Source organism: Henckelia pumila, chromosome 1, assembly GCF_033568475.1.
Source record: "Henckelia pumila isolate YLH828 chromosome 1, ASM3356847v2, whole genome shotgun sequence".
Taxonomy (NCBI): Eukaryota; Viridiplantae; Streptophyta; class Magnoliopsida; order Lamiales; family Gesneriaceae; genus Henckelia; species Henckelia pumila.
Window position 1 is genome coordinate 139570876 of NC_133120.1, and position 12777 is coordinate 139583652.

At 43.9% G+C, this 12777-nt stretch overlaps 1 pseudogene; it reads left to right on the forward strand.

Moving 5' to 3' along the window:
* Nucleotides 1–479: 479 nt before the first annotated feature.
* On the forward strand, nt 480–10911 carry LOC140874113 (WD repeat-containing protein LWD1-like; annotated as a pseudogene).
* The last annotated feature ends 1866 nt before the right edge of the window (nt 10912–12777 follow it).

Genomic DNA, 12777 nt, shown 5'->3' on the forward strand with positions numbered 1-12777 from the left:
TTGGGTAGATAACCCCAACTTCAAGTAGCTTCAGAATCTCAGCCTTTACCACTTCCATCATCGGTGGATTCAGTTTGCGTTGCGGTTGACGTGAGGGGTTTGCTCCTTCCTCCATCAGAATTCGGTGCATGAATGTTGACGGGCTAATTCCTTTAATGTCTGCTATGGTCCACCCAATAGCAATCTTGTGCTCTTGTAACACCTTGACTAATCGCTCCTCTTGATCAACTTCCAAGCTGTTGGAGATGATAACCGGTAATGTTTCTCCTTTACCAAGGAAAACATACTTTAGATGGTTTGGAAGTGTCTTCAATTCGACCTCTGGTGCCTGCAAAACAGATGGAAGATGCCTGGTATTAGAAACTGGCAAAGCTAAGTAAGAGACATTACCTGACTGAGGTAGCTCAGGAGAACTATTCAAAAGTTTCTCAATCTCTTCTAATTCTTGATTGCATCGAATTCCATCTGCCGTCTGCATAATGGGTGCTGTAATAGCCACCTCTAGATTATCTTTTCCTGCATGCTCACAATACTCTTGTGCCAAGAAATCCACAATATCAACAGAAAACACGTAATCATCACTATCAGGGAATTTCATGGCATCATAAATATTAAATTTTACAACCTCGCCATCGAATTCCATAGTAAGTGTGCCACTGTGAACATCAATTTTCGTCATGAAAGTTTTCAAAAATGGTCTACCTAACAAAATAGGATTATTATGATCACCATTTTCCATGTCTAGCACATAAAAATCTGCAGGGAACACTAATTCATTTACTTGCACCAACACATCTTCTACTACTCCCCTAGGGTATGCATTAGACCTGTCCGCTAACTGTATGACAATTCCAGTTTTGTTCAATGGGCCAAGTTTTAAGGATGTATATATAGAATAAGGAATAACATTAATTGATGCTCCTAGATCTAGCATGACCTTCTCAAGTCTAACATTCCCTATAGTGCATGGGATAGAAAACATACCTGGATCCTTACATTTTGCGTGTAGTAGCCCGTAACCAGTATCAGTAATTAAGGGATTAATCATAATTACTTGGGTAGAGTTCGGAAGCTCCGAAGGTGAGATCGGAAGCTCCGATCAGGATCGGAAGCTCCGAACAGGATCGGAAGCTCCGATCGGTATTACGTCAGGCATGACGTGTGGTTGGATCGGAAGCTCCGATCAGGACCGGAGGCTCCGATCACCCCTATCCGGAGTCAACAAATGATATTTTGACACGTGGCAGATCAGGATCTTCGGAAGCTCCGATGGCAGGATCGGACGTTCCGATCGGGGTTCGGACGTTCCGATCAAGGATCGGAAGTTCCGATCGTTGTCTATAAATAGAAGGCCGAGACTTCACTTTCATTTGCCAATTCCGAGTTCTCTTTTCCTTTCTAGTCCTTTTGGAGCTGTTCTAGTCTTCTTAGGTTTGGTCCGGAGGTCGGCGAGGCGTTCGGTAGTCGTAGCGGAGTTGTGCCCAAGTTCTGGAGGCATCGACATCAAAGGGCTAACGACGGACGAAGGTATAGCTTTTGCTTCCTATAAATATTTAGGAGTATGCAATAGCTTAGTTAAGGCTTTTAGAGCACTTTAATGATAGTAGTATCATTTGGAAGTGTAGAGCAGACTATAGGCGTGGACCTAGAGTTGGTAGAGCTTGCACTGTATTGAGGTACGAAAGTACTGTTCGAGATATCCTGACTGAGTATGCATGTATTATGTGACCGCATGATTTATATGCCATGATATTATGCTGCATTCATTTGCATCTTGTTGTATCTCCTTCGAGATGTCTGTTAGTAGGGTTGTACCCTATCCTGTTAGTGGATGGACTTCCATAGATTTGGGTTCGGTGTTTCCACTGTTATCTCGGTATGGGAGCCACCTCCTGAAGCGACGGCACAGCGTGCTACATACCAGGGCCCGGTCTGTCTCTGTTATCTGATCCTTGACCTCGAGTCTATAGGGAGTTCACTTTGCATGCATGTATACTCATACTCTCGCACTGAGCGTTTTATGCTCACGTCTCGTACTCTGTATTTTTTGGACACCCTATTCCATGGGGCAGGTTTGCGATTGGACAAGGAGGGTGGATCCAGGAGGGGCTAGTCAGTGGTTGGCCAGCTGGAGCTTCGCTTAGGTTTTATTACTGTTGTTTGGGTTTTATACAGCTATTCGATTTGGTTGTATATTATTGGATAAATTACAGATTCCTTTACTTGGGATTGTAAACTATTTATGGTTTCCGCAGTTTTATTCTGATATCTGTTTAATTAAGTTAATTGCATGCCTAAGTTCTGTTTAGTAGGTGATCCGGGTAAGGGTCACTACATTTATGGTATCAGAGCATGCAAAGATTTCTTGGGATTTAGTCTCATCTTGAGGTATTTTTGTAGATGTCAAATCGTGACGACCAGAGTTCTCATGGCAGTGTTGGTGGGCGTTGGGGTGATGCCGACCGGGAGCCTCGTCGAGAACGGCGTCATCGTCACCATGACGACGAGCGTTTCACTATGCATCGATTCTTAGCTATGGGACCTAAGCCCTTAGTTGGAGGTGAGTCTCCGGAGGATGCGGAGAACTGGTTAGACCGCATGGAGACGACTTTTCAGACTTTCCAATGCACCGATGAGCAGAAGGTGGAGACCCTTGGCTATCTTCTGGATGGGCGTGCGCGTAGGTGGTGGAGGTTTACTTCTGCACCTTTTGTTACGGCGAGAGGAGTGGCCACCTGGGCCGAGTTCCGCACAGCTTTCCAAAAGCGGTATTTTCCTCCTGCACTCCGTCAGTCGAAGGCAGGCGAGCTACTGAGTCTGCGACAGGGAGCCATGTCTATCGATGAGTATCAGCAGAGGTTCTTTGATCTACTATCCTATTGCCCCGAGATTGCTGATAGCTTAGAGATGAAGTATAATCTGTTCCTTCAAGGCCTTAACCCTGAGATCCATGACCGTGTGGCGGTTGGCGACGACATGTCCTACGAGGGTTTGGTGAGCCGTTGTCACCAGGCGGAGGACAGCATTCGGCGGAACAGGTCTTTCCCTCAGTCGAGGCCTGCTAGTTCTTTGGGTCCCCGTGCCCAAACTTTCAAGAAGTCTGGATCTTCTTCTTCCTCTGGTTCAGGGGGTGTTGTTCGTTTCGGTAAGAAGGACAAGTGTGATCACTGTGGGAAGAACCATCCATCCGACAAGTGCCGCAGAGCTTCTGGAGCTTGTTTCCGTTGTGGAGAGACTGGTCATATCCGGAGGGATTGTCCACAGTCTGGGGGAGGCGGTTCTGGATCTGGTTCAGGATCGGGTTCTCAGGCCACCGTTCAGCAGAGGTCGCAGGGACAGTCTGCTGGGAGTTCTCATTTGAGGCCACGAGCTTCTGGCCAGGTGTTTTCCCTGAGACATGATCAGGCAGTGAAGGAGAATGAGAAAGTCATCGCAGGTACATTTCTGCTTTATGGTATACCTGCTCTTATACTTATTGACACTGGTGCATCTCATTCCTTCATTTCTGCACGTTTTGTTAAGAGGCATAAGTTACCATGCATTGCACTAGACGTAGTGATGTCTGTTTCTACTCCGACGGGCCAATCTGCTTTGGCTAAGCGTCTAGTGATGGGTTGCCCTTTAGAGTTCGAAGGGAACATTCTGTTAGCGAATCTCATGGTCCTGGCGATGGATGACTTTGATTGCATTCTGGGAATAGATATGTTGACTACCTATCGAGCTTCAGTGGACTGTTATCAGAGATTAGTACGCTTTCATCCGGAGGGGAGTGAGAGCTGGTTTTTCTATGGTGAGGGAGCGCGACCCCCGATGCCTTTGGTATCAGCTTTGAGAGCCTGTCGAGCTCTAGAGTCTGGCGGGGAAGGCTACCTTATCTATGAAGTTGATTTGTCCGCTGAGAGTATTGGGATAGAGAGCATTCCTGTTGTGGATGAATTTCCAGATGTGTTTCCTGATGAGATTCCGGGTTTTCCTCCTGCTAGAGAAGTCGAGTTTGGCATAGAGTTGATGTCGGGTACTTCGCCTATTTCTAGAGCACCGTATCGTCTGGATCCGTCAGAGATGCGTGAGTTGAAGAATCAGCTACAGGATCTTTTGGATAAGGGGTACATTCGTCCTAGTGTATCTCCTTGGGGAGCTCCTGTTCTCTTCGTGAAGAAGAAGGATGGGTCGATGCAGCTGTGCATTGACTATCGGCAGCTGAATCGAGTCACTGTGAAGAACAAGTATCCGTTGCCTCGTATTGATGACTTGTTCGATCAGCTGCAGGGCACGTCAGTTTACTCCAAGATTGACTTGAGATCTTGGTATCATCAGTTGAGAGTCCGTGATCAGGAAGTAGCCAAGACTGCATTCCGTACTCGCTATGGGCATTACGAGTTTCTAGTGATGCCATTTGGGTTGACTAATGCGCTGGCTATATTCATGGATTTGATGAACCGTGTCTTCAGGGAGTATTTGGACAAGTTTTTCGTGTTCTTCATTGACGATATCTTGGTGTATTCGCGTAATATGGAAGAGCATGTTTCTCACTTGCGGTTGGTACTACAGACTCTTCGAGATGAGCAATTGTACGCCAAGTTGAGCAAGTGTGAGTTCTGGATGGATAGAGTGGTCTTTCTTGGCCATATCATATCCAGGGAGGGGATTTCTGTTGATCCAAGCAAGATTGAAGCAATACTTAATTGGTCGCGTCCGACAACAGTTGCTGAGATCCGTAGTTTTCTGGGTCTAGCAGGGTATTATCGTCGCTTCATTCTGAACTTCTCTCAGTTAGCTTGACCGTTGACGCAGCTTACCCGCAAGGGTGTGGATTTCGAGTGGTCCTCCGAGTGTGAGGAGAATTTCCGTGAGCTTCGACGGCGGTTAAATTCTGCGCCGGTGTTGGCATTACCGTCAGGATCTGGAGGATATGTAGTTTACACGGATGCTTCTCTTCAGGGGTTAGGTTGTGTCCTGACTCAGAATGGGCATGTGATCGCATACGCTTCTAGACAGCTGAAGCTTCACGAGGACAACTACCCAGTCCATGATTTGGAGTTGGCAGCCATTGTGTTCACTTTGAAGATCTGGTGTCATTATCTGTATGGCGAGAAATTTGAGATCTTCACCGACCATAAGAGTCTCAAGTATTTGTTCACTCAGGCAGAGTTGAACATGAGGCAGAGACGTTGGATGGACTTGCTTAAGGACTATGATTGCGAGATTAAGTACCATCCGGGAGCTGCTAATCTCACCGCTGATGCTTTGAGTCGCAAGGTGCGACTATCCGCACTTCAGACTTGTTCGATGTCTAGTGCGATCGATGACTGTTGCACTTCAGGTTTTACCTTCAGGCATAAGAAAGGTATGCAGAGTATCCAGATGTTTGCAATATTATCTGAGCCAGCCTTGTATTCACGGATCCGAGAAGCTCAGATGTCTGATTCAAAGACCCAGTGTTTAGCTCGTCTAGCTAACGAGGGTAGCTCGTCTGGATTTCATTATCAGTCAGATGGTTTTCTGTGTTTGTCTGGTAGGCTTGTGATTCCGCAGGATGAAGAGTTGCGAGAGGAGATTTTGTCTCAGGCGCATCGCACTAAGTTGAGTATCCATCCTGGGAGCAACAAGATGTACAAGGATCTACGTACTCGTTTCTGGTGGAAGGGAATGAAACGCAGTGTTTATCAGTTTGTTTCGAGATGTTTGGTGTGTCAACAGGTCAAGGCAGAGCACCGACGACCTGGAGGATTGCTTCACAGTCTGCCTATTCCTGAATGGAAATGAGAGTTTATCACTATGGACTTTGTGACCCATTTGCCGGTATCCCCGAAGAACTGTGATGCTATCTGGGTTGTGGTGGACCGACTCACCAAGTCAGCGCATTTCATTGCCTATAGCCGAGAGTACTCTGTGGATCGCATGGCACGGATGTACATTCAGGAGATCGTCCGACTTCATGGAGTGCCTGTGAGCATTGTCAGCGATCGGGACCCAAGGTTTACTTCTAGATTCTGGGGGAGTGTTCAACGTGCGATGGGTACTACTCTCAGTTTGAGTACAGCCTATCAGCCGGAGACTGATGGTCAGTCAGAGCGCACTATCCGTACCCTAGAGGATATGCTTAGAGCGTGCGTCATGGATTTTGGTTCAGCCTGGCAGGATCATTTGCCGTTGATCGAGTTCGCTTACAACAACAGCTATCATACTAGTATTGGGATGGCACCTTTTGAGGCGTTGTATGGGCGACGTTGTCGTACTCCACTCTTCTGGGAAGAAGTGGGGGAGAGACAGGCTGAGGGACCGGAATTTATCCAGCAGGCGATAGACATTGTTGATCAGATCAAGAAAAAGATTAAGACTGCACAGGATCGTCAGGCCAGCTATGCTAATATCAAGCGTAGGCCCTTGCAGTTCGAGGTCGGGGAGAAAGTGTTTCTGAGAGTGTCACCTTTCCGCAAGATTCTCAGATTTGGCCTTAAAGGCAAGTTGTCTCCCAGATTTATCGGCCCGTTTGAGATCTTGGAGAGCATTGGCGATTTGGCTTATCGACTAGCTTTTCCACCGCATCTGTCTAGTATTCACGACGTGTTCCACGTATCTCTGTTGCGACGGTATGTGGCGGATGAATCTCATATTCTTCAGCGGTCCGAGGTTCAGGTAGACAAGGATTTGACTTATGTTGAGAAACCTCTTCGTATCCTGGATTATAAGGATAAGGTTTTACGGAACAAAGTCATCCCTTTGGTTTTAGTTCAGTGGCAGCGCCGAGGCACTGAGGAAGCTACGTGGGAGCTTGAGGATAGGATGCGTAAAGACCATCCTGAGTTGTTTTGATTTCATTCTTTAAGTTGTATTCAGTTGCAAACTCTGTAAACGTTTGATTTGAAAAAAAAATGTTTCTGATTTCTGTATTTGCATTCGGTACTTAAGATCTGATTTCGAGGACGAAATATCTTAAGTGGGGGAGAATGTAGTAGCCCGTAACCAGTATCAGTAATTAAGGGATTAATCATAATTACTTGGGTAGAGTTCGGAAGCTCCGAAGGTGAGATCGGAAGCTCCGATCAGGATTGAAAGCTCCGAACAGGATCGGAAGCTCCGATCGGTATTACGTCAGGCATGACGTGTGGTTGGATCGGAAGCTCCGATCAGGACCGGAGGCTCCGATCACCCCTATCCGGAGTCAACAAATGATATTTTGACACGTGGCAGATCAGGATCTTCGGAAGCTCCGATGGCAGGATCGGACGTTCCGATCGGGGTTCGGACGTTCCGATCAAGGATCGGAAGTTCCGATCGTTGTCTATAAATAGAAGGCCGAGACTTCACTTTCATTTGCCAATTCCGAGTTCTCTTTTCCTTTCTAGTCCTTTTGGAGCTGTTCTAGTCTTCTTAGGTTTGGTCCGGAGGTCGGCGAGGCGTTCGGTAGTCGTAGCGGAGTTGTGCCCAAGTTCTGGAGGCATCGACATCAAAGGGCTAACGACGGACGAAGGTATAGCTTTTGCTTCCTATAAATATTTAGGAGTATGCAATAGCTTAGTTAAGTCTTTTAGAGCACTTTAATGATAGTAGTATCATTTGGCAGTGTAGAGCAGACTATAGGCGTGGACCTAGAGTTGGTAGAGCTTGCACTGTATTGAGGTACGAAAGTACTGTTCGAGATATCCTGACTAAGTATGTATGTATTATGTGACCGCATGATTTATATGCCATGATATTATGCTGCATTCATTTGCATCTTGCTGTATCTCTTTCGAGATGTCTATTAGTAGGGTTGTACCCTATCCTGTTAGTGGATGGACTTCCATAGATTTGGGTCCGGCGTTTCCACGGTTATCTCGGTATGGGAGCCACCTCCTGAAGTGACGGCACAGCGTGCTACATACCAGGGCCCGGTCTGTCTCTGTTATCTGATCCTTGACCTCGAGTCTATAGGGAGTTCACTTTGCATGCATGTATACTCATACTCTCGCACTGAGCGTTTTATGCTCACGTCTTGTACTCTGTATTTTCTGGACACCCTATTCCATGGTGCAGGTTTGCGATTGGACAAGGAGGGTGGATCCAGGAGGGGCTAGTCAGTGGTTGGCCAGCTGGAGCTTCGCTTAGGTTTTATTACTGTTGTTTGGGTTTTATACAGCTATTCGATTTGGTTGTATATTATTGGATAAATTACAGATTCCTTTACTTGGGATTGTAAACTATTTATGGTTTCCGCAGTTTTATTCTGATATCTGTTTAATTAAGTTAATTGCATGCCTAAGTTCTGTTTAGTAGGTGATCCGGGTAAGGGTCACTACATTGCGGGTAGTTTCCTTTGGATCACTGCAGATACATTCTCACCAAGTTCCACTTTTTGACAGCCCTTCAATGTCTGCTTCCTCTTTGCTGTGCACAACTCCTTCAAAAACTTTGCGTATCGAGGTACCTGCTTAATCGCATCTAGCAATGGAATATTGACCTCACATCTACGAAAAGTTTCATAGAGCTCCTTAATCCCCTCACCTTTTCTAGAGTCCTTAAGTGCTAAGGGAAAAGGGGCAACAGGCTTATATTCAGATAAAGGAGGAAACTTACCTCTTGGCGAATCATCCTTGGATGATTTTTCTTCACTTACCTTTTGCTCTTCTTTTTCTTTCAGCTTCTCTTTGGGCTCAACCTCAACTTCTTTCTCCTTCATTTTCAACTCCTTTCCATTCCTTAAAGTTATCGCACTTGCGTTCTCTCTTGGGTACACCACAGTTTGAGATGGAAAACTGCTGGAATTTTATGATTCCAGCTTGTTGATTGCTGTAGCTAGCTGTCCCATTTGAGTGGTTAAGTTTTGTATACTTGCCCGGGTGTCCTGATGAAAAGATGCAGTGTTAGTGGCAAGTTTCTTAACTATATTTTCGAGAAACTCACCTGGAGTTGGTATCTGAGGTCTCTGCTGTTGCTGTTGAGGGTACGGCGGCCTATAAGTTTGATTATGTGGTGGTGCTTGAGGCCCCGATTGACTTGCTTGAGGATTTCCATATCTTAGATTTGGATGATCCTTCCAAGAAGGATTGAATGTGTTGGAATAAGGATCATACTTCCGTTGTGGTGGTCCAAAAAATCCGCCAGTAGTGTTTACCTGTTCAACTGAGTCCTCATGAAGTGTAGGACACATATCAGTGGCGTGTCCTATTGCAGCGCAGATGCCACATGCCTTCGCAGTCTGTCCATTTCCTACAGCCATCTGACGCACAAGAGTCGTCAATTCAATTAATTTCTGTTCAAGGGAAGATACATTTACCTCGTTGTTCTTCCGTGGTGGATGATCATTCCTTATGGTGCCAAATTGTTGAGAATTGGCAGCCATATTTTCAATCAAATTCCGTGCTTGTACCGGTGTTTTGTCCATGAAAACACCTCCACTCGCCGCATCCAACATGCTCCTGTCATGAGGCAACAAACCTTCATAGCATAATTGAATCAACTGGTTTTCACTTATCTGGTGTTGCGGACAACTAGCGCAAAGCTTCTTGAACCGCTCCCAATATTCGTGCATTGATTCCCCTGAATATTGCTTGACGCCATAAATTTATTTCCGGATGTTCGCAGCTCGAGAGGCTGGAAAAAATTTATCCAGAAAGATCCTTTTCATCTCCGTCCACGTGGTGATAGAGCCAGAGGGCAAGTAGTATAGCCAATCCTTAGCAGCACTCTTCAAAGAGAAAGGAAAGGTCCTCAGTTAAATCTGCTCCTCCGTCACTCCATGGGGTTTCATATACACTACAAGAAAAATGTTAATTAACAACACTTAAACGACAACGGTTTTATTTCAAAACCGTTGTCTTTTACCCTATAACAACGGTTTTAATTAAAACTGTTGTCTTTGGGCGTTTTCTCAATAATAAAGACAACAGTTTTTTTAAAACCGTTGTCTTTTGGGGGTAAAAGACAACAGTTCTTTAAAATTGTTGTCTATAAGCGTTTATTTTGGACATACGACAACGGTTTTTATCAACTGTTGTCTATGAGCGTTTTTTTAGGTTAAAAGACAACAGTTTCGTAAAACCGTTGTCTTTTGTAACACTTTTTAAATTATTTTATTATTTTATTGATATAATAATTAATATTATTATAAAAAAAAAACAAAACCTACTGTCAAAAAAGAAAACCTATCCCCAAAATCGCATCTTCTCCCTTCGATTTTTCTTCGCCACTGCTGTACGTCATCGGAGAAGGTTCGACGTCCACCGGAGTAGGTTTCCTAGTGCTTGGAGATCTCGATTATGGTTGGAATCGCAAGGCTTCAGCTCGGTACTTGCACGACCAAGCCTCCTCGAGCACTATCCCAACCATGTCTAAATCGTTCAGCTCGACGACTCCACCGGCGAGATCCGACCCGACCCTGCCCTCTCCTTCGACCACCCCTATCCTCCCACCAAATTAATTGTCATACCAGACAAAGATTGCCACTGCCCCGATTTGCTCGCCTCGTCCTCCGATTTCCTCCGCATATGGCAAATCTCCGATTTCGACAATGGCCGCAGCGTCGAGCTCAAGAGCTTTTTGAACAACAACCGCAACAGCGAATACTCCGGCCCTTTGACCTCGTTTGACTGGAACGAAGCCGAACCCAGGAGAATCGGGACTTCCAGTATTGATATGACTTTCACCATCTGGGACATCGAGAAGGAAGTCGTCGATACGCAGTTGATTGCGCACGATAAGGAGGTTTATGATATCTCGTGGGGCGGAGTTGGGGTTTTCGCCTCCGTTTCTGCCGATGGATCGGTTAGGGTGTTTGACCTTCGTGATAAGGAGCATTCTACGATTATATACGAAAGTTCAAAGCCCGACACTCCACTAGTAAGGCTTGGGAGGAACAAGCAGGATCCGAGGTACATGGCTGCAATCATCATGGACAGCAGTAAGGTGGTAGTGTTGGACATCCGATGATAGGTCACAGCGCCATGCCTGGGGGAGTTCTTGATAGAGCCATCGATGCTGAGGATGCCGAGAGCATTGGATTCATTTTATTTGTTTGTATGTATCCGTTTTTTTCTTTATTTTTTTTTACTGGGAGCATTGGATTCATTTTGCCTTTTGGGTGCTTAGGACTTTCTTACCAGTACAGAGCAGTGAATCATGTAATATTATCCATGAGTCACAAAACAAGAAAGGCAGACAAGGTTAGTATTTTAAATGTTTCTTGACATATAAATATAAATTGAATTAAATGCAAATTTATGGATTCTATGTTAACAATTTTGGTTTAGTTTCTTAGTGCTGATAATGTTTCTTGTTCTCTATGCATGGTGTGATACTAATTTGGTGGCAATTTGATTGGAACTGCAGTCTATCTTGGTGAGTCTCGATCACACTTACACGTTATTTAATAGTTAGAAAGTGACTGTAATATCTAAAAACAAAGTAATGAAAACACAATGTCCAGGTACACGCTTTAGTCTGTACCAATATATACATACGTACATACCTTTGTTGTTTGTTCTTCTGGCAAGGGATTCGATTAATCTCAAGTTATTTATTTATTTTTTCTCTCGTGTACGTCATATTACAGCAGTTTTTTTTTGTTCAACTCAACCTTATTTTTCTTCGTTTCTGTTTCTTATTGAATAACCTTTCAATTTTTTTGTCTCAGTCTGTGGGGCTATTGATTTCATAGGATAAGACGTAAAATAGAACAATAAATGAATTAACCAAATGTATGATGAACCTGTGTTAGAAATCTATCCTAGTTTAATATATAGTCAAAGTAATTATGATCAATTACCAATGTATTTTCGTATTCTGTTTTGACCTTCTGACAACCAAAGTAAATTATGAATTTACAAACAAGCATATTTGTTTTGACTCACAGATCTATTGTTAGCAGGAAATCTAATGTGATATGGCTGCTCAAATTTCTCTTAGATATGTCGTATCTCGTAGGATGTGTAGCAGTGGCAAAATCCTGAGTGAGGAGGCTAGGGCTGTTGAAAGCATCTATATCAAGGTAATTTTCTCAAACTGTATACATATATTAGCCTGGTTTTGGTATCTTGGCAATCACTGCAACTTATTTTTCTCTTCCTTGAAGGGAATTCACAAGGATATTGAATTGCCTGTGAACATTGATATTTATCGACACACTAGGAGTTTTTATTGATGCCTACACATCTTTTAGCATTTACAAGAAACTTGAGATACTTGGAAACAAGTACTGGGCCGGGATATATACCGTTTGGTTGGTGGGAAAGTATGTATATTAATGTTGGGTTAATTAGTTAAAAGATATGGACAGCTGATGATGTATAACTAAAACTCGAGTCAATTATTAATGCTAAATGTTTTATCAAATGTTGACCTCCTTTCTCTCTCTTGTGATATATAGATGCATATTACTTCTGCTACTTGGTTATTGGAAAGAATGCATGTTGGTTTACTGAATTTCAAGATTATGAATCTACTTTTCTCATGACTTTTTGCAAATAACAGAAAAAGGAGCAAGAGAAATCGGAGAAGCAAGCTCGGAAGGTATAGTATTACCTGGATAATAATGCATCTATAATCCTCAGCTTATTTTTTTATTATTATTTTTTATGTTTTAACTGGACTAATCCGTACGTTCTCCAGCTTCCTTTCTTTAAGTTACTCTTGATGGACAACAGGACTGGATCAAGCAAGCTAAATATAAATGTTATGATTAATAATTAATTTTCCATGGTATCTGGGCATTATTATTTTTGTTTTCTTCTTTCCTGCCACCTCTCTCATGTTTTGTAGGTTTTGCATCTGAACTAATGCATATAATCGAGTTTGAAT